The 18,284-nt window shown below is 39.8% G+C and overlaps 1 protein-coding gene and 1 non-coding gene across 2 annotated transcripts in view; one reads left to right on the forward strand and one right to left on the reverse strand.

Moving 5' to 3' along the window:
• SUGCT (succinyl-CoA:glutarate-CoA transferase) overlaps window positions 1–18,284 on the reverse strand; it is a 747,749-nt gene that overhangs the window by 154,563 nt on the left and 574,902 nt on the right. The window lies entirely within an intron of this gene.
• Window positions 3,488–3,589, forward strand: LOC128775747 (U6 spliceosomal RNA). Its single transcript, XR_008420727.1, has one exon. It is a non-coding gene; the product is annotated as a U6 spliceosomal RNA (small nuclear RNA).

Genomic DNA, 18,284 nt, shown 5'->3' on the forward strand with positions numbered 1-18,284 from the left:
GATCCTCTCTCTTTCCCTTTCTTTCTCTGCCCTTCTCTGTCTCAGAATAAATAAATAAATAACTTTTAAAAAGAAAAAGAAAACTTCTCCTGTTTTCAGAGTCTCCAGCCCTAAGATGGGACTGGAGATGTGACAGCAGACCCACTTAGCGAACGCATGTACACTGTGTAATTTAAATCACAGTGTGTAAGGCAGCCTTTCAAGAGACTCCACACATCTTCAGAGTTCCAGGGATTGTATTTGACTCACAAAATTTAGAATTCTTCACCCACACTTATCAGTGTCATCTTCCTTCTCCTTGTTCTACCCTCCTCTATAAAGCAAGAGACACATGTAGCTGCCTACAGCAACCTCAAAGATTTCTCCAATAAAGCAATGAAAAGTGTGGGGGGGGGGGTAGTGGAGAATGTTCCAGAAAAGCTCACAGAGTTTTGTGGCTTAGGAGTTAAATCAAATAGCCTGGGGTTCCAATTCTGATTCTGCTAACAATTAAATAATGAAATACACCCTCTCTGTATTTCAAGTTCTTTAACATGAAGTAATTCCTTTGACCTTCATAACAAACCTCTGAGGGAGAAAGGGAAGCCTCGTCATCCCAAGTTTGCAGATGAGCAAGCCAACTCTGAGGTCTGCATAACCTGCCAAAGAGTGCATTGCTACATAGGCAGAACTGTTATCGACGCAGCCTTCTTGCTCATGGTTCACGCCATGTGGACTGAGCTCTCTCTCTCTCTCTCTCTCTGAGTCATGACCTCTCTTACCTGAACATACATACCTACTCACTCTCCACCCTCTGCGCCCCTCAGGAGCATGTGAGGCCCACCTTGGATGGCCAGAGGACATGTCACTGCATCACGTGGGCAGCACGTGCTCAGTAAATATTTGGCAAATTGAAACAAACTGAATCAACCTGATCAAATTGCAAAGCAGGTAAATTTTGTGCATTACCCTTCATCCTGTAACCCCTCGTTCTTAACCTCGACTCCCGCCTGTCAAAACCTATACTTCTAGATCTTTCAAATGCATAAACTCTATGATTGATAGGGACTTAAAGTGTTCTCTATCCCTGTAAGGTGACATTTGAATCTAGTGGATGTGGCTGTAATTAATTTCAGGCACAGCCAGAAAGTCTGGGATGACCTGAGAAAGTCAGGGCCTTCCGAGCAGGCCAGAAATCACATGTAGAACTCAGTGGAACTTCAGCCTGTGCCGAAATCACAGGCATTCACAGTCACCCACCTTGGTTTTTCTCATCTATGAGTTGAAAAGTGTGAGTCATAAACTGTTGGAAGTATTTTTAACTCCCCAATTATTTGGATCGTAAAATGCAATGTTTCAACCCTAACCGAATGCTAAGGCCAATCTTAGCAACCAATTAGACAGAGTTGACTTTGAAACCAAAGAACAAGTCCAAGAGAGAAAGAGTAAGCTATTTAAAAAGATTATGTGGATATCCCAATATGTGTAACTCAAAGCACCCATGAACTCTCCATGCAAACAACAAAGTACGATTGTGTCTTCTCCTTGACGTGGACTAAGGGACACTGCATCCTGAGCGCCCCCTCAGCCCGGAGCTTGCACTCCACTTACAAATGGACACATGCTAAGGTGTCTGCATTCTGTCCTTTAAGATTCCTGAGGCTCACATCACGGGGGAGCCCACTCTTCAGCCTCAGCTTTTTCAGTTTACACTTTGAGCCACTAAGTTCTGTCGCTGCCATCTCCTGTCCCTGCCTCTCCTTCCTGGCACCTCTTACAGCCTCAGTTCAGGCCCCCTGAACCTGCAATACTCACTGAGGGATACCGCCTTTCCCTCCCCAATGGCCTCTAAGCCCTAATGCCTCCCCCAACCCCTGCCATGCTGACAACTGGCAGGCTTCCGCCCTGGTTCTCTCTCTGTCTGCCAAACTTGCTCATGCTATACTTTGGCTCCAATGCCCACCCCAGGAACTCCCACTTGCCCTTCCAGACTCAGCTCATACAACCTGGGAAGTCTTTACTGACTGCCAGGCTGAGTTAGAATCCCTGCCCATGCTTTCCCAAAATCCTGAGTATATATCAAACACAGTGTTAATGACACCAGATAGTATTCCTATTAACTTCTCTACTTGTGTCCTTGGTTCTCACAACATGCCAGAACTTGCTGACTGGCTGACTGACTCACTAAAAGAAGAGACTGCAAGAAGTGTGGTCAAGAAAAGTCCCAACTTCCTTTGAGATTTTCCTTAGTGCCTAACACAGTGTCTGCTGCAGGTTCCCAGGTAGTTAAATAAAACTGAACTACATAATCCTTTCCTTGACCAGTCCTCATTCATTCGGTCATCAGGTATTGACCATCCAGGACGTACTGTGGAACTGTGCGTAGTAGACACTGTGGAAGAAACGACCGGGTAAACCAAGGGCCTGGAGGGGTCTAGAGTCAAGAGGAGTAATAGGTTTATAAACAGTAGAGAGTCGTCCAAGTCTGAGTGAATCACCAGCAGCCCTTTGTAGGGGAAATAGGGAAGATATAGCCATGGAGAGGAGTTTTCAGGCAGGTCTTAACTGATGAGTACGTGAATATCCTTTGTTTGAGTCTTCTTAGTCATGTGTGTACGTGTGCCCGTGTGTTTTGGATACGTGCTACTACTATCCACAAAATTCCCTGGAATGAATATTTATGCAAATGCTAATTACGCACTAATTACACACTATAATCTAAAACTCCCCTAGGTTATTTCCTGCCAACACAACGTCCCTTTGCTGCGCGTCTCTTAACATTTTAGCTGCTCTTTGGATGACAGTGGTTTTAACATTCCACAGACCCTGGTCTACCATCCCTGAACTGCTTCCTGTCCTGAGTCCTGTTAATCTCTCACGTTTATTATCATTTTTTCAGCTGCAGTCATTGCGAACAGTAGTGTGCTTCCCCCACATAATAAATATTCATGTGCTTATGAAGTCGCAGAGAAAACGTTGCTGAGCATGAAGAGTTGATGTCAACAGTCAGGAGTGGATGAAACACAACACTAAATCTATTAGCATTCCCACATCTTCCTAGAGGCTTAATTGTTTCAGACAAGAGGCTGAAGCATGGAGTTTGGAGGTTTTGAGAATGACTACAAGATGGGAAGGAAAACAAAAGATATAATTGGCAAATTATGGCTCTGGGAGTCACTTCTTTTCACAACAGCACATGGGTAAGAAGCCTTTTCACATTATCTAATTTATCCCTTGGAGACTGGGATGGTCTACTGACCCCGAGCATGAGATAGAACCTGGGCAGCGGTGAGCCAAGCCCTGCTAGGAAATGAGGAATTGCCTGCAATGGGAACTCCTAGTCTGAACTCGTACCCATATTTCTGACCTTAGACCTCTGTTCAGATGCAGCTCTTGGCTCAGAGACAGCTACTGTCATGACACAAGTGGAAATTTCTTTTTCCACAATTCCTGTCTGATGGCATCTAAGAATCAATGCAAAGTCACTTTAAGAGTGTTCTGAAATACTGCTTGCTTCTGCAGTGCATAGACTAAAACTGGAACGATTCAGAGATTAGCATGGCCCCTGCATGAGAATGGCACTCAAATTCATGAAGTGTTCCATATTTAAAAAAAAAAAAGAATGCTTTGAAATATTAACAGTTATTTGCTGGACATGAGTGCATGCAGGTGTGCACACACAGTACACTAAGCAAATGCCCAGTAGATGTATGATATTAGACAGAAGTGAGAGAGAGGACGGTGACGTGGAGTAGCGGTATAGGGTAGTAGATGAGCACTTTGTCCTCAGAAAAGCTTTGTAGTCCTAGCTCTGCCACTTACCAGCCATGAGACCTTAGGAAAGCTGCTGAACCTCTCCAGGCCTCGGTCTCATCATCTCCTTAACCCAGTGGTTCTTAAGTGGGGGCAATTTTGTGTGGGCTATTTGAGTGCCAATGACAATTTCAATGCCCCCCCCATTAATACCTCATAAGTTTTCATCTTATGCCCAATACTGCCTTCAATCTTTCCTGAAACCAAGACTTAGGTCATAAAACAAAGGGATGGTCAGCAAAAATATGTCTAATTTTCAAGCCAAAGCCACTACATGACCAGGCGACCCAGTGGCATTGGACTATCTAACGTCCCCAAAATGTCTCTAGGCATGCAGTCCAGATTCATTCCGTTTCTTCTTTTTTTTTATTTCTTAAAATGTTTATTTATTTTTGAGAGGCAGAGAGAGACACAGTGCAACCAGGGGAGGGGCAGAGAGACAGAAGGAGACAGAGAATCCAAAGCAGGCTCCAGGCTCTGAGCCGTCAGCACAGAGCCCGATACGAGACTCAAACTCATGAACTTCAAGGTCATGACTTGAGCCAAAGTTGGATGCTTAACCGACTGAGCCATCCAGACACCCCTCATTCTGCTACTTCTTAAGGCAAGATGCTAATTTTATCTTAGAAAATGCAGCATCATCTCCCAGGCAGTGACATGCTTGGAAAGGAGAGATCTGGCCACCAATGGCAAAAATTGTTTTATCTCTTTTTAGGTTTGTTTGTTTAACAAGACCAAAAGAGGACAAAGTCATATCTTTCTCACTGACTTCAGCAAGGGCAGTGTTCTATTTAGACACCAGGAAGAACAATGTGGAAATTGTTCACTAGCAATGTGAATCATTTTCAGACAATCCCCAGAAAATCTGGGATAAGTTAGGTAGAAGAGAGATAGATGACAGTACGTGGAAAACTTTATTTATGAATGTTAATAAAATTTCTATTGCAAAGGAAATACTAGAGACAACACTGAAAAGCCCTACATTGAGAATGAAGCTTATTCCAGCCTGACTCTAAGATGCAAACAAGCCAAAGACCGATTCATTAAGTGCCAAGTTCAAGAGAAAGATGGCAGGCTAGTGCTACAGCTGGAGAAGTTCCCCTCCTCAGGGTTTTGCCAAGAGCCTGCTCACATGCCTTGCAGACCATGATAGATACGTTAGGGCAGACCTGACATCCTTGCCGAGCTTTCTTCATGTCAGCTTTTTGCAGCATGGAAATGTGTTGGTAGGTTTTGGACTAAAGGCAATCTCCCTCATTCATACCTGGGACCTTTGACAGAAATTTTCAAAATGGAAAACAAAAATGGCAGCCAGTCAAAATCAAGGTTCTAATTTTTGCAACATCTGGAGATCCGTTTTGAAGACAACGGCCGATAAAAGCAGAATGGGCTTGGATTTATATGAAAATGCACCCCAAGAAATATACAGATATTTGTTGGTTACACCATGGATTCTGACATCTTTCATTTGTTTGAGCTGTGGGAATGTTTTCAAAAAGTGTGGTGAAAACATGGTGGGACAAAGATTTTGTGAGGGCTTGATATATTGACTTCTATTTTCCACAGGTTGGAATGAAATTGTTTTAAAACAGCAATTGAGGGGCACCTGGGTGGCTTAGTTAGGTAAGTATCCTACTCTTGATTTCAGCTCAGGTCACCATCTTACAGTTTGTGGGAGGGAGCCCCACATCAGGCTCTGTGCTGTCAGCAAGGGGCCTGCTTGGGATGCTCTCTCCCTCTCTCTCTGTCCCCCCCTTCTCTCTCCCTGTCTCTCAAAATAAATAAATAAACTTAAAAAATTAAAACATTGATTGAGACGTATACCACTCCTTACAAGTTTCCAGGTCATGGAAACAGTAAATATTTTAACTGCGTATAGTAACCAGAATTTGTGAGGAAGTGAGTTTCAGTTAAAGTGTCATCAAGGTAAGATGAAGGTTTCAAAATTCTAATACTGAGAAATATGCTGAATGTCAGAGTCAAGTAAAAAGCCAGGCTTTCTAAAACCTGGCTAATCCTTATTCCATGATTATATCTCCAAGAAATTGTGCCCAAATGGTGTATACTCATGGGGATTTGTAGAACATGGTAGCCAAACAGAGTGACCTTTGCAGCCCAAAGATCTGGGTTCAAATCCCAGCTCTGATACTTGTGTGGCTTTGGGGAACTTATTTAACCTCTCTGATCCTCAGCTTCCTCATTTGTTAAATGGGAATGATAATGGTACCTGCCTGATAAGGGCTCTTTATCAAACATTAAATGAGTTTAACATCTAAATGCATGTGAAGCATTTGGAAAGAACACTGCCTGAAATATTTTCAGCGTTCCATCAATTCTGGCTCTCCTCATGTCATTTCATCTTCACACAAACCTTGTGAGATAAGTACCATCCATAATTCTCATCTCACACATGGGAAGATGAGGATTTGATAGGTATATTAACTCGTTCAAGGATAGACAGCTCATAAGTGGTGAAGCCAGTACTTGAAATGACCTGCTTTCAGCCCAAAGTCCACTACATAGTATATTTGGGAATATGACTGAGAAGAGAAAGAGTTGGTTTTTCCTACTAAGGAAAATAGTTGCTAGGGCAGAAATTAGCAAAATCGCTAGTCCAGGAAGTAACTTTCCATTTCTTTCTATGGGACATTTGCCACTCTATTCCTCTCCCTAAAGCACTCAGAATAGGAGAGAAGGGGTGTGATTACAGAGATGAACCCTTTCCAAACTCTTTTTCCCTCAATTTAATCAGATCCCTTGCTTAACACTTAGCACAAAGCAGGAATAGCCGAAAGCCTTTCTCCTTCCTCTTCCCCAACAAAGTTCACAAGAATGTGCACCTCTCATCACAATCAAGTCTGTTGTTAGTAGACTTTTGCTGACTGAGTGAACATCGGCTGACTTATGGGTAAAGGCAAAGAGGTCTAAGAGGTTCTCGCAGGATTTTAAAAGGAAGGTTAATGTTGGTGCCTGAGCCCTCTCTTTACCTGTCTTTCTCTTGGGACCCTCTGTCCCCTGCCATGATCCCTGCCCACCTCCCCTACACCACCCCACCCCTACTTCTTGCCAGGAATCCAGGCTCTTTGAATTGTTCTTGGGTTGGTGAAAGTGTCCACTATGGCAACACATTCACATCAGTAACAAATGTTGAAGCTCAGTTTTTCTCATGCAGGTTTCCATCAGCAAAAGCTCCCATTCTCTTTGTACACTTTGGAAGACACCTTGTGCATTTTCAATGACTGTCCGATGGAAGTCCTTAAAATCAGGACCTTGAAGCCTTCCAACATTTGCTTCTGCTGTTCTTTCTAGACCTCGGATACCTTCTTCTTTTCCCTCAACTACCCCCCACCTGTTTGCCCTGTTAAACCGAAAAACTCCTACACCTCCTCTAAGGGGAAGAAAAATGCCATGCATCACTATAGATTTCCTAGCCCACATGAACATCTGTGTCCCCTGCAAGGCAACACTGTTTCTTTACATTCTTCAATTTCTCATAATGCTATCACATTTAGCACAGTGTATCATAATCTTTGTTCAGCACCAGATAAAGTCTTGAAATGTAATAGCCACTCAATAGGGTTTATTGAGAAAAACTATTAAAAGGTGACTTAGGTAGGTGAGGTTTAGTGAGAAAGAGTATAATTTTTGATATCCGAGAGATCTAGGTTCAAATTCCGGTTCAATCACCTCCCAGTTGTGTGACCATAAGAAGTCCTCTACAAACCTCTGTTTCTTCATTTATGAAATACACAGTATTGTTATAAGAAGTAAATGAGAAAAGAATATAAACAGTTTTGCTACATGGTGCACATTTAACCAATTTTTGTGTCTCTCTTAAATTTTGCACACATTTTCATGTCTTTATATTCCTCCTCTCCTCCCCGACCCACACACTATTTCTTCTTAGAACAGAGGAATGTAGCTGTTGAAAGTTTGGATAAAAGAGTATTATAATGACAGGTTTTAGAATCCTTATAAGCAGAGCCTAAGAGAAAGACAGAACCATTTGACTTAAATACTACAAGCCTGATATCAAATATACATGGATATGGATATAGGATCTTAAACCAATGGCCTTTAATATTTCTGGGCCCACTGACAAAGTTATCACCATTATGGAGTAAATATAGCAGGCTATCTTGGTTTGGCTCCATTAAAATTGTAATACATCTAACATGATTATTCTGATTCCACTCTCACCAGAAAGCTGGGCCAGCCTTCTGGGAAGAATTATGGGTCATGCTGATTTTGACTCTTTCCAGGCCCCTATGGCTATGACATTTCACAATCAGGAAATAGCATGGCTTCTGATTATGATCTGGCTGTGAGAAGAAAGCTTCTGGTCTTATTTCAGTAAGTGGCTCCAGTAAAGTAATCAGTTTTCTGGAGTCTACCACAAACTCATATATATTTTATCTTACATGAGACAGTATTGATCGACCTAAATGCAAACTTGATTTCTTGTGTCTTCAAGGAGAGGTCCAGATCACCCCAAGACTTCATTTAGTTTTGTTTTCCCCCCTATTCCTATAGACTTCACCAGGATTCTTTGAGGTCCTCAGTTCTCTAACAGAAGGAGATCCACTCTCAGTTTTTCCTCGGTTTTTTTTTCTTCTGCCTCCAAGAAAAAAAATCAGAGAGCCAAAGGCAAAAGGCCCAAGTATAGTTGGTCTTGATGAACTATTGTCTTCACTGTTGGAGGAGAAACAGACTTCGTCAGTGATTTTTGGCCACAATCTTTAGGTCCTCCTAAAGATTCCAGCTTAAATGTCTGTATGGATGAATCTCTCTTATTAGTTCATTAATATGACTTGCACCAGGACCTATGAAAATGTGTCTTTTCAATAATTAATAGGTAACTTAATTAGCCATGGGGAAGAAGTCAGCACTTAAGACTGATAATAGTTGATTTATACAGTATATTTGAAGGAGACTGGATAGAAAAATCTAAAGTCTAAAACAGTTTCTTGTTTTAAACTCTCTTTTGAACAGAAGTCAGCTCACATCACAAAAATGTTCTTGTTCATACATATAATGATTCTGTAAATACAAGTTTTAAAAAGAGCTTTAAGGCAATAGTCGCAGACAACCAAATTGTAACCATTATGTTTACCATCTTGGCCCATGTCCCAAGCTCCACATGTTTTTGGCATAGTTTTTTTTAAATCAACAATAAGGGCTCAACTATGAAGACCCCTTTTTGTTGCTATTCCAAATGAATAAGAGAACAAATCCATTTATCTAAAAATGAATTTGAAACTCTTTGGTGTATGGTGACCATATGCATCAATCCTTGAAAAGTAAAAGCAAAATATTAACTTCCCTCTCTGGTGGAACACTTTAGATTTCTGACATGAGGAACTGATCCTATTAACTGGTAATTTACAGTGGCTACTTATTGCTTAAATGTGGAAAATCCACAGGGGTAGACATTGGGACTTAAGGAAGAGAGTACCCTGAGTACAATAATATGCACAGCTAATCCTCATCATTCACCCTGTATCATTCTCCACCATACAATTCCCTACCCACTTCCTCACCCTCCACTCCATCCACCGCACCCCCAGCTACTCAGTTAAATAAGAAATGTCTGGCAGAGTTTGCTACAAGAATGTGAGTTGCAGCAAACGGACCTGGTCTATTTATAAGAAATGATTCTTCTGCCATTTTCTTTCTTTCTTTTTTTTTTTTTTTATTTTTTTTTTTCAACGTTTTTTTATTTTATTTTTGGGACAGAGAGAGACAGAGCATGAACGGGGGAGGGGCAGAGAGAGAGGGAGACACAGAATCGGAAACAGGCTCCAGGCTCCGAGCCATCAGCCCAGAGCCTGACGCGGGGCTCGAACTCACGGACCGTGAGATCGTGACCTGGCTGAAGTCGGACGCTTAACCGACTGCGCCACCCAGGCGCCCCTCTTTCTTTTTTTTTAATATGAAATTTATTGTCAAATTTTCATCTCTTTCATTCCAGGATTCCAAGAAGTTCCCCTGTCTTTACTATATGATGTCCTTCACATGGTGAGAAGGAAGGAACTTTGGATCAAGGGAAAGTTTCATCTCTACGGAGGGCCAACAAACCAGCAGCAGAAAGTCTCCCTCTAAAATCCAAGAGGAAGGGGTGCCTCAGTAGCTCAGTTGGTCAAGTGTCTGACTTTGGCTCAGGTCATGATCTCATGATTCCTGAGTTCAGGCCCGTGTCAGCCTCTGTGCAGACAGCTCAAAGCCTGGAGCTTACTTTGAATTCTTCCTCTCTCTCTGTTTCCCCCCACATGTGTTCTTTCTCTCTTTATCTCTCAAAAATAAAAAAACATTCAAAAAATTTATTAAATAAAAAATAAAATCTGAGAGGATAGCTATTCCATTAAGATTGTTTCATTAGGAAACTTCTAGTTATCTCATCCTTTGAGAGTGACATTCTAAACAAACCATACTGCTCCTTCTTTGCTTGGAAATCTACGTTTTGTTTTGTTTTGTTTTGTTTTTAATTCAGACATAAAAAGATTTAAAAAAAATACTGCCTTCCCATTATTTTTATTTTCCCCAGAATTGGGGGACCCATCACTTCCCATAAACTGGACACTTAAATCTTCTCCAGAACAATGAGATGTCTGCTCCAGTGAAATCCGCTTTTTCTATTACTTGATAGGCTTAAAATGAGTAAACACAGAGGGAAAAATGCAGGGTGGTGGAAACTGGAATACATAACGCTCAGTCTGTGGCTTTCTGAGCAAGTCTTGCTTATGATAAACTTTTAAAGAAATGTAAAACTGGGTCTGAACCTCATAGAATTGAGTCAATTTCTTTCCTTTCCTTCCTTCAGTGACAAACTATACAAGGCATAGACAAACTCCCACTCCAGCCCCCATAGGCCCATAAATTAGCCTTTAAGTAAATCCATTCCATTTCAGAATTCCACAGTGGGGCCTTAGAATGTTTACTCCCCCCAAAGTTTCTTGCAGATATGAATATAGAATTCAAATACTTAATCTGCCAATTTTAATTTAAGGGTAAATGTATTTTTATTATATAGATCATTATATGATAAAGTATATAATACATTATATATTATATATAAATTTTTCATAAATTATTTTTTGACTAAAAATAGAATAAAATTTCATTATAGTAAATATGGGGAATGCAGAAAAAAATTTTAAAGGGGAAAAGTTATCCATAATCTCATTCCCAAATATGATTAGTATTAGCATTTGGGTGCATTTTTTCCTTCCTAAATGTTTTTATATTGTATATTACTTTTATTACAAATGTGATCAAAGTGCACAGAAATTTTGTATCTTGCTATCATCTCTGAAATGTTACATACATTAAAAAAATTTTTTTTAATGTTTATTTATTTTTGAGACAGAGAGAGACAGAGCGTGAGCAGGGGAGGGGCAGAGAGAGAGAGGGAGACATAGAATCTGAAACAGGCTCCAAGCTCTGAGCTGTCAGCACAGAACCTGATGTAGGGCTCCAACCCATGAACTGTGAGATCATGACCTGAGCCGAAGTCAGACGCTTAACCAACTGAGCCACCCAGGTGCCCCCATACATTTCAATGGTTTGATGATAACCTATTGTTTGTATATAACTGCTTTGGGACTTTGGAAATTGTTTTTAATTTTTTATTATTAATGGCATCTTGGGGGCAAACATAATTTCAAGATAAATAAAAGTGCCATACCAACTACTCTAGTAATTGGGAACAATGCCAGGTTTTTGATTTATTGGGACAAACTGGAACTCAGAAGCACAATGGCTAGCAGGTCTTGAAGCATCTCACTTTAGATCTCTGGCAACAGACACCTCTTTGGACTCTGCAGATCCAGCTAGAATTCTGATAAGATAGGGAGATTGGGTCTCTAATGGCATCCACTGCAACATGGACATTAGCAAGAAGGTTCAGTCTCTTGGACCAAAATTCATCACGTCATGGGAGGCCAAAGGTCTGTACCTGCATAGCACTAATATTTACTCACTATAGCACTAAGAATAGTACTAAGATTTTACATTTCTATAACACCTGCTAGATTAGGTCTTAATATCTTGAATGTCCAATAAATTTTATTGAAGGATGAATAGCTCCATATTACCAAATCACTTCCTTGGTAAATAAGTTCATTGATGAAATAACAAATCTGAGCCTATAATTCCAAATACACATAAAAGAAATGAACAAGAATTATTTATCTTCATCATTTTCAAGTATAGCCACTTCTCCTTTGCTTGAGACTTGCTGACTTATAGAACCCAGAAGATTCTCTGAAGATGCTCCCAAGAGGATCCTCATGACAGATCCTTAGAGGAGTGACATAGTCTTGTGAGGTATATGTGGGTGATCAAAAGTTGAGACTAGTGCTTGATTCTCATCTAGAGATTACTGAGGGAGGGCAGCAGCCCATGACAACAAGCATCAATTAGTTGCAGTAAAGCATAGTGTTTGTGGAAAGAAAAAAAACTATAGTGCTTGTGTGAAAGAAAAACACATGCCCCCCCCCCCACAAAGAGATAAAAAATTTCTGATATGAAGTAAGGGGTAAGTCTCTCCAAAGGCAGGAGTTGGGGGCATGTCCATGCATTTTTCTTTCACATCATCCAGTTCCATAGAGGAACTGGATGGAACCTCTTTCACACCATCCAGTTCCTCAAGGAACTCTTTCATACCATCCAGTTCCCCATGGAACTCTGAGGATGTAAAAGAGGAATTTAGTTATTCCTAAGCTCCTCAAGAAAGAACATACAAGTTAGAAGAGGTGCATGAGCTATGGGGCTGCAAAAAGGCTACCAAAAACAGCTAGGAGGCACTAGTAGGCAGAAAAGGGATTGGGGCATTGTCGACTGGTACTGCTAAGGGAAAATTTACCTGACACTCTGAGAGGGAGCAGGAGTAAAGATGGAAGTAACCACAGGTTGATGATGAAGGGAAACTTCAAAAAGTCATTTGAACAGCAAAACTACAGAGAATTAACCCAAGTTAGAGCAAAAAGATAAAGAACTCCAGGAGGGATGTCTTTAGGTAAATACTAACTGATAAATAACATTTCGTTGTTATTTATCTTATCACAAGCACTACATCAGCACAGTCTACCAATATCAGAGAAAATAAGACAGAACTGGAAATGAGAATACATGTTCACAGACAAGTGTCCACTGATGTCAGATCTCTGCCTCCACACCCCTCATCCACTGCAAAGGGAGCCATGCCTTGCTTAGAAAGGACAATTAGACATGGTAAATTGAACATAAATGTTTATTATTAATCCCTCCCAATTCTCCATGAAAATGACAGGAAAGGAAATTTTCTAGACCTAGAAAAGGACTAAGAAGGACTGGAAGGACTAGAAGACCTAGAAGGACTAAGAGATAAGGGAAAGAATTGACAGAAGATGAGAAATGGTAGCAATATTTTGTAAGCTGAAAATGCAATGGATGAGCCATCATTTACTTAGAGATGGGAAAAAGCTGAAACTGTGGATTAGAGAGTGGAGCAGTGAGGAACATTAAGCTGCAAAATCCTGGAACTAGAGGCACCAGCAACCTCAAAAAAGGCAGGGGTACAGGGTAAAACTGAAAGCAAGCATATGCAGACAGTTGATGTTGACTGCCCCTCCTCATCCTTCTGGAGAGGCTGAACAGGGCCCACAGCTGAGGACAAAAGTTATATTCCACGCAGGAAACTAGACAATTAAGTAAAAATCTGCATGGCAATCATGAGATTCCCTAGCCTCCTTCCCCAACTTGACCTCAAGAACACAGATTACCAGGCTAAAACTCCAAAGACAGAGATTTGTAGGATTTCTCTCTCAAGAACTGAACAAACCAAGAGAATATCTGTAGATGCAGATATTTGGGGTCCCCCAATGAAAAGCCTTCCTATCAGCCTACACTCAAGAAATGAACAGTCCATAAACTCTGCCCTCACCTATAAGCTTCCAGCTAGCCTTTTAGTGTCACCTTCTTCAATATTAATAGGTACCCAATATGTCTTTCTATGTGATGTGCACATTTTCATTTTTACAAAAGTTAATTACTTTAACCCTTTACATATAGTATTAGTGTTTTGCACATATACATGTAAATGTATTTCATCATAATAGCTCTATAATGTAAGTACCATTACTGTTCTCATTTTTCAATAAGGAAACTGAGGGACCTAAAGACTAAGCAACTTGCTCAAGGTCACAAGCTATGAAGTGGTGTGGCCAGTTTCACAACCTTTAAGTTTGGAACCAGATCCAATGCTTCTAATCTCTAGATTATACTGCCTCAAAATAAATGTACAGACAAAGTTAGACAACCAGAGAGAGAGGGAAACAATGGAAACAGGCAACCAAGGACCAAAAGAAAAGTGTAAGTTAACTATAACACATTTACTCAATTTATTCATTTGTATTACTCAATTTATTCATTTGTAAAACAAAGCAAAATAAAGTGCCAAGATGCTCCCTTATTCAGAGAATGAGTATGGGAACAGAAGATTGAAGTAAATGAGTTATAAAATAAACTTATAGAACTAAAAGGAAAAGACAGAAAATAGGAGAGAAAACTAAGACGATCTACCTAGGAAAGACAGAGTAAGCTGTCATTATGAAATTACCCAGAGAAATAATACAAGAAAACCTCCAGAGTGAATGATCCCATGAATATCCAATTAGCACAATAAATGATAAAAGAGTTCCACTATGACACACCACTGATAAATATAAAAAAGATTATTCTGGAAGTTTCTAGGGAGGAAACTAAACACAATCAGAAGATAAAGATTTAGAATGACATTAGGCTTCTGAACAGCAATTCTGAAAGACAGAAGACAATGAGCGGCTTCTGACCAAGTAATGATCAAAGGTGAAAATAAAATAAAGAGCTTTTCCAACACGTGAGGTCTCAACAAAAATTTTGTCCCTTCTGTCTTTTTTTTTCCTATAGAAAGACAGTGTTCTAGAAAATAACCCCAATTTGATGATGCAGGGAAGCTTCAAGAAGTCATTCAAATAGCAGAACTAGGGAGAATTAATCCAAATCAGAGCAGCAGGGGAGATGTCTTTGGGTAAATACTCAATGATAGATCATCTGTTTTGTTGTTGTTATTCTTGTTCATCTTACAGTGGAATTTTACAACTCCATTGCAGAATTTAGGTATGAATTACTCCTACAAACATTAAAAACTAAGGAATGGATAAGCAAGACAGCTATTAATTCAGAATAAAAATAAAATACTCCTACAACAGTATGTCTCTCAATTGTGAGAAATAGTTATTTACTCCCAATAATGTAAATACTGGCTATGGATTTAACCAAAAACAGTTACCAATTATGTTGGAAAGGAGGAAGGGAAAAATAGGTTGTAAGTTGTATGGGAGATGATTCTAGAGAACTGAATTCTCATCTGAATTCTCATTCTCATCTGTAGGACAGAATAAATATATAATGTCCACAATTCCAAGAAGTTAGGAGATAGCAAAACTGTGTTATTTAGAAATATGAAGGTAATTAGTAGAAGAAACAACTTTAAGCGTTTTCCAAAAACAAGAATTTGGGAAGGAGATGGTGGAGCAGGAGGATGCTGCTTTTTATGATAAGCCTATGAATTCTACTTGTTTCTTCAAACCATGGATATGTATTACTTTGATAAGATGGTCTTTTTTTTTAATTACAAGGAAACACTTTAAAAGGGTGGATTAGAGTCTCAGAACTGGACTCCAAGTAAAATCTCATTGCATCTATATCCCCTAGATACACAGAGACTCTTAGGTCCCCAAACATGTCAGGTCCTATTTCCTATAATCTGTGATATTACCTTACACAGGAAAAGTATAGATGTAATTAAGGTTCCAGATGGTGGTCCAAATTAATCACATGAGACCTTAGGAGTGGAGAACCTTTACTGGCTGCAGTAAGAAAGATGAAACATAACAGGGCCCAATCCACCCTTGTTGAACTCTGAAGGTGAAGACAGGGGGCCATGAGCCAAGGAAGGCAGCAGACCATCCCTCAGCTGATAATCAGCAAGAATATGGGGACCTCAGTCTTATAACTACAAGGAACTGAACTCTTCCATCAACCAGGATGAACAAGGAAATGGATTGTACCATAAAGTCTCCACAGAGGGATACAGCCTACTGACATCTTGGTTTTAGCTTGGTGAGGTCCATGCCAGACTTCTGACTTACAAAATTATTACACGATACAGTCATGATGTTCTAAGCCACTACATCTGTGGTAATCTGTCATGGCAACAATAGAAAACTAACACAGAGTGCCAGATTCTAAACCAACTCATGCAATTACTATGGATGAACATTGAGTGACAGTTTGAGAGTGAATGTGGACACTCAATGGGCTTAATAAATCCATAAATTTAAAAATCACCAGAGAGATTGTTTTATCTTCTTAATACAGTTGACTAAGGTCAACTGTGAGTCAAGCAATGGAGAACCCACCAGCCCATCAAACACTAATCAATAGTTTTGAGCATGGCTAAGGGTTCTGAAGGTTCCCACAGTGGAAAAGGAAGCTTCAAACATCCAAATTGCTTCCACATTCTTCTGCTAGAGCCATTCCTATCAAATGCATCCAAGCCAGTGGGATGGGTTTATGATGGAATATAAATATTTGTAAGCACCCAACATAAAATCATAGTCTCTGATTTCACAAGTAAGCCCTGCAAAAACAAGGTGGTAGTCTTGGGCACAGGTGAGCAGGTGAAAAAACTGACCTGCTCAAACAGCAAAAGTTTCAGGGCTAAATCAAGCTTAACTAAAGGTGCAAACTGCCCTTTATTTCAACCTGAGAGCCAGCAAATGAAGAAAATAGCTCTGATCTTTCTTTCTTCCTTTTTTTCTTGTGGGAAACTTCTTTTTAAATTGAGATATAATTATCATATAACACTGTGTAAGTTTAAGGTGTACAACATGCTGCCTTCATACATTTATATATTGCAGTACCACAGTGTTAGCTAACACCTCCATCATGTCACATAATTATCACTTCTTTTTTGTGGTGAAAACTTTAAGATTCAGTCTCTTAGCAACTTTGAAGTATAATACTACAATACTGTGGATGCGGTGCTGTGCATTCGATCTCCAAAATGTATTCATCTTCCAACTGTAAGTTTGTACCCTTTGATGCATGTCTCCCCATTCTGCCATCCCCCAGCCCCTGGTAACCACCATTCTATTCTACTCTCTGTTTCTATGAGTTCAGCTTTTTTAGATGGCACATATATATGAGGTCATACAGTATTTGTCTTTCTCTGTCTGACATCTCACTTAGCATAATGTCCTCATGGTTCATCCGTGTTGTCACAAATGACAGGATTTCCTTCTTTCTCATGGCTGAATAATATTCAATGAGGAGTGTGATGTTGGGACCTTTTTCCTGATTTTTTTTTTCTTGCTACATTAAAGCCTGATGAAATTTACACAGAATAATTGGGAAATTGCTTTTCACAGAAAAGTCTAGGTTTTTTTTTTCAAGCAGAAAATGCATCTAAACCAATTTTTAAAATAATAAGTTACTGACATAAAGCAAAGAAAATAAACTGACAAGCTACAAAATATAAAGGAATCCTATTTCCACTATGGACGTGCCACAGGTCCACAACCTGTTGAAAGAATAGCAATGATAGAAATGGAATGGACCCTTTCCACTTTGGCACTACAGATATTCTTGGTCTTCAAATCCTTTGCTTTTGGAGACACCAAACAGTTAGTATACAATAAGAAGAATGTAATTTACATCACAAAATTACATTCACAAAATGAACAAAGAATAAAGACTATTTTCAAGCTAAGTAAAAACACATAAAATATAAACTTCTCTCCTTCCTACCAGAGAGAGTAAGGGGATTTATTTTTGTCTCTTGCCTTAGTTTTGTGTGTAATCTCCTCAAGGTCCCTGGCACTTAACGTGTATTTACAAAGGGGGATCAGGCTGTTTTGACATTAATGTCCTAACAGAAGTCTTCAGTTGTCCTTTGCTAGTGGAAAGTGTAAGTTTTGCTTAAGTTTAAAGAAAATTCATGGGCTTTCCTAATGGAAGTGTGGATGTTATCCGATGTTGAAATGGATCATGGTAATAAACTGGACCTGTGCTTCATCTCATTTCTCATTACTATCCCTAGGGTCTCACTTACTGTACTACTACTGAATTGATAGCCATCCCCAGGTAGAATGACTGTGGCTACACTGGCCACACATCCCAGCTTTGGAACAGGGAACTATGGTCACCATACACCACCAAAGAGAGCATAAAAAATGAAGACAGAGATGTGATTTCCAATCATAAATGATGTCAAAATTCCCTCCACATTGGACTTTACCAATGTGAAATATAGATTTCTTTCCTATAAAACTTCATGAGACAAGGAGTAGTTACATCCCTGAGAAGGGTATGGGGAATATAATTACCTTTGACAATAGAATGTTCCCTGGGACTTTCAAGGCAAAACCGTTAGGCCTTTTATTTTTCTTTTACTTCTTTTGTGGGTGTGC

Source organism: Panthera pardus, unplaced genomic scaffold (assembly GCF_024362965.1).
Source record: "Panthera pardus isolate Hobbes unplaced genomic scaffold, ASM2436296v1 HiC_scaffold_8, whole genome shotgun sequence".
Taxonomy (NCBI): domain Eukaryota; kingdom Metazoa; phylum Chordata; class Mammalia; order Carnivora; family Felidae; genus Panthera; species Panthera pardus.